The sequence below is a fragment of the Osmia lignaria genome, unplaced genomic scaffold, assembly GCF_051020975.1.
Source record: "Osmia lignaria lignaria isolate PbOS001 unplaced genomic scaffold, iyOsmLign1 scaffold0063, whole genome shotgun sequence".
NCBI classification, from domain to species: Eukaryota; Metazoa; Arthropoda; class Insecta; order Hymenoptera; family Megachilidae; genus Osmia; species Osmia lignaria.
In genome coordinates, this window is record NW_027478204.1 from 90,001 (window position 1) to 95,000 (window position 5,000).

Consider the following 5,000-nt stretch of genomic DNA (forward strand, 5'->3'; position numbering starts at 1 on the left):
ATATCCTTTCATTTTATAACGTTCTATACATGAAAATTAATAAATTAACATGCAGGACATAATAAATTCACATTCTCATGTAAATCATGGGTTTAATTAATATTTTAAAAAATTTTAAAACCGCCCAGAACCGATGAGATGAAAATATTAAAACGATATTTTTGCATTTTCTTACGGTAAAACATTAACAAATAAGCGACTATAGCAATATAAAACTCCATTTGTAATTTAATTAATCAAAATTAATATTTTTCTTTGATTTTTCAGCGATCCAGAACCGATGAGACGAAAACATTAAAACGATATTTTTGCATTTTCTTACGACAAAACATTAACAAATACGAGACTATAACAATATAAAACTACATATGTAATTTAATTAATCAAAATTAATAATTTTTTTTGATTTTTCAGTGATCCAGAACCGATAAGTCGAAAATTTTAACAATCATATTTTTGCATTCTGTACCGTGGATCGATCGTTAAACGCTATTGAACTAACGTCCGTGATGGTATAAATGCAGATTTTCGCTCCGTTTAGCCAAAATAACGAACTTTAGGTGCGCTCCGAAATATTTCAAAGTCCCAGCGGCGTATTGCTTCGCCTCTTAGAACCGATTAGTCGAAAATTTTAACAATCATATTTTTGCATTCTGTACCGTGGATCGATCGTTAAACGCTATTGAACTAACGTCCGTGATGGTATAAATGCAGATTTTCGCTCCGTTTAGCCAAAATAACGAACTTTAGGTGCGCTCCGAAATATTTCAAAGTCCCAGCGGCGTATTGCTTCGCCTCTTAGAACCGATTAGTCGAAAATTTTAACAATCATATTTTTGCATTCTGTACCGTGGATCGATCGTTAAACGCTATTGAACTAACGTCCGTGATGGTATAAATGCAGATTTTCGCTCCGTTTAGCCAAAATAACGAACTTTAGGTGCGCTCCGAAATATTTCAAAGTCCCAGCGGCGTATTGCTTCGCCTCTTAGAACCGATTAGTCGAAAATTTTAACAATCATATTTTTGCATTCTGTACCGTGGATCCATCGTTAAACGCTATTAAACTAACGTCCGTGATGGTATAAATGCAGATTTTCGCTCCGTTTAGCCAAAATAACGAACTTTAGGTGCGCTCCGAAATATTTCAAAGTCCCAGCGGCGTATTGCTTCGCCTCTTAGAACCGATTAGTCGAAAATTTTAACAATCATATTTTTGCATTCTGTACCGTGGATCGATCGTTAAACGCTATTGAACTAACGTCCGTGATGGTATAAATGCAGATTTTCGCTCCGTTTAGCCAAAATAACGAACTTTAGGTGCGCTCCGAAATATTTCAAAGTCCCAGCGGCGTATTGCTTCGCCTCTTAGAACCGATTAGTCGAAAATTTTAACAATCATATTTTTGCATTCTGTACCGTGGATCGATCGTTAAACGCTATTGAACTAACGTCCGTGATGGTATAAATGCAGATTTTCGCTCCGTTTAGCCAAAATAACGAACTTTAGGTGCGCTCCGAAATATTTCAAAGTCCCAGCGGCGTATTGCTTCGCCTCTTAGAACCGATTAGTCGAAAATTTTAACAATCATATTTTTGCATTCTGTACCGTGGATCGATCGTTAAACGCTATTGAACTAACGTCCGTGATGGTATAAATGCAGATTTTCGCTCCGTTTAGCCAAAATAACGAACTTTAGGTGCGCTCCGAAATATTTCAAAGTCCCAGCGGCGTATTGCTTCGCCTCTTAGAACCGATTAGTCGAAAATTTTAACAATCATATTTTTGCATTCTGTACCGTGGATCCATCGTTAAACGCTATTAAACTAACGTCCGTGATGGTATAAATGCAGATTTTCGCTCCGTTTAGCCAAAATAACGAACTTTAGGTGCGCTCCGAAATATTTCAAAGTCCCAGCGGCGTATTGCTTCGCCTCTTAGAACCGATTAGTCGAAAATTTTAACAATCATATTTTTGCATTCTGTACCGTGGATCGATCGTTAAACGCTATTGAACTAACGTCCGTGATGGTATAAATGCAGATTTTCGCTCCGTTTAGCCAAAATAACGAACTTTAGGTGCGCTCCGAAATATTTCAAAGTCCCAGCGGCGTATTGCTTCGCCTCTTAGAACCGATTAGTCGAAAATTTTAACAATCATATTTTTGCATTCTGTACCGTGGATCGATCGTTAAACGCTATTAAACTAACGTCCGTGATGGTATAAATGCAGATTTTCGCTCCGTTTAGCCAAAATAACGAACTTTAGGTGCGCTCCGAAATATTTCAAAGTCCCAGCGGCGTATTGCTTCGCCTCTTAGAACCGATTAGTCGAAAATTTTAACAATCATATTTTTGCATTCTGTACCGTGGATCCATCGTTAAACGCTATTAAACTAACGTCCGTGATGGTATAAATGCAGATTTTCGCTCCGTTTAGCCAAAATAACGAACTTTAGGTGCGCTCCGAAATATTTCAAAGTCCCAGCGGCGTATTGCTTCGCCTCTTAGAACCGATTAGTCGAAAATTTTAACAATCATATTTTTGCATTCTGTACCGTGGATCGATCGTTAAACGCTATTGAACTAACGTCCGTGATGGTATAAATGCAGATTTTCGCTCCGTTTAGCCAAAATAACGAACTTTAGGTGCGCTCCGAAATATTTCAAAGTCCCAGCGGCGTATTGCTTCGCCTCTTAGAACCGATTAGTCGAAAATTTTAACAATCATATTTTTGCATTCTGTACCGTGGATCCATCGTTAAACGCTATTAAACTAACGTCCGTGATGGTATAAATGCAGATTTTCGCTCCGTTTAGCCAAAATAACGAACTTTAGGTGCGCTCCGAAATATTTCAAAGTCCCAGCGGCGTATTGCTTCGCCTCTTAGAACCGATTAGTCGAAAATTTTAACAATCATATTTTTGCATTCTGTACCGTGGATCGATCGTTAAACGCTATTGAACTAACGTCCGTGATGGTATAAATGCAGATTTTCGCTCCGTTTAGCCAAAATAACGAACTTTAGGTGCGCTCCGAAATATTTCAAAGTCCCAGCGGCGTATTGCTTCGCCTCTTAGAACCGATTAGTCGAAAATTTTAACAATCATATTTTTGCATTCTGTACCGTGGATCCATCGTTAAACGCTATTAAACTAACGTCCGTGATGGTATAAATGCAGATTTTCGCTCCGTTTAGCCAAAATAACGAACTTTAGGTGCGCTCCGAAATATTTCAAAGTCCCAGCGGCGTATTGCTTCGCCTCTTAGAACCGATTAGTCGAAAATTTTAACAATCATATTTTTGCATTCTGTACCGTGGATCCATCGTTAAACGCTATTAAACTAACGTCCGTGATGGTATAAATGCAGATTTTCGCTCCGTTTAGCCAAAATAACGAACTTTAGGTGCGCTCCGAAATATTTCAAAGTCCCAGCGGCGTATTGCTTCGCCTCTTAGAACCGATTAGTCGAAAATTTTAACAATCATATTTTTGCATTCTGTACCGTGGATCGATCGTTAAACGCTATTGAACTAACGTCCGTGATGGTATAAATGCAGATTTTCGCTCCGTTTAGCCAAAATAACGAACTTTAGGTGCGCTCCGAAATATTTCAAAGTCCCAGCGGCGTATTGCTTCGCCTCTTAGAACCGATTAGTCGAAAATTTTAACAATCATATTTTTGCATTCTGTACCGTGGATCCATCGTTAAACGCTATTAAACTAACGTCCGTGATGGTATAAATGCAGATTTTCGCTCCGTTTAGCCAAAATAACGAACTTTAGGTGCGCTCCGAAATATTTCAAAGTCCCAGCGGCGTATTGCTTCGCCTCTTAGAACCGATTAGTCGAAAATTTTAACAATCATATTTTTGCATTCTGTACCGTGGATCCATCGTTAAACGCTATTGAACTAACGTCCGTGATGGTATAAATGCAGATTTTCGCTCCGTTTAGCCAAAATAACGAACTTTAGGTGCGCTCCGAAATATTTCAAAGTCCCAGCCGCGTATTGCTTTGCCCCGAAATTTTTCAAAGTTCCAGCGGCGTGTTGCTTTCAAAGTGCCTCCCTCTAAATACCGATCGGCAGGCCGCTAGGTCGGCGACGCACGGGCTTACGCCCAGGCGTATACGGGGGCAAATCGCCGTGAGAGCGTGCGATTTTGACTTTCGCAATAAGATAGTCTCCTTTATGAAAAGGAGCGTACACGTCTCCCAAAAAAAAAAACAGTTTCATGACGATCAATGTAGTTCTTGATCGAAATGTATCATAGGACGAAGATTTTATCGAAAAGTACGAACTTTGGCGACGCATCGAAATTTTTCAAAGTTCCAACGGCGTGTTGCTTTCAAAGTGCCTCCCTCTAAATACCGATCGGCAGGCCGCTAGGTCGGCGACGCACGGGCTTACGCCCAGGCGTATACGGGGGCAAATCGCCGTGAGAGCGTGCGATTTTGACTTTCGCAATAAGATAGTCTCCTTTATGAAAAGGAGCGTACACGTCTCCCAAAAAAAAAAACAGTTTCATGACGATCAATGTAGTTCTTGATCGAAATGTATCATAGGACGAAGATTTTATCGAAAAGTACGAACTTTGGCGACGCATCGAAATTTTTCAAAGTTCCAACGGCGTGTTGCTTTCAAAGTGCCTCCCTCTAAATACCGATCGGCAGGCCGCTAGGTCGGCGACGCACGGGCTTACGCCCAGGCGTATACGGGGGCAAATCGCCGTGAGAGCGTGCGATTTTGACTTTCGCAATAAGATAGTCTCCTTTATGAAAAGGAGCGTACACGTCTCCCAAAAAAAAAAACAGTTTCATGACGATCAATGTAGTTCTTGATCGAAATGTATCATAGGACGAAGATTTTATCGAAAAGTACGAACTTTGGCGACGCATCGAAATTTTTCAAAGTTCCAACGGCGTGTTGCTTTCAAAGTGCCTCCCTCTAAATACCGATCGGCAGGCCGCTAGGTCGGCGACGCACGGGCTTACG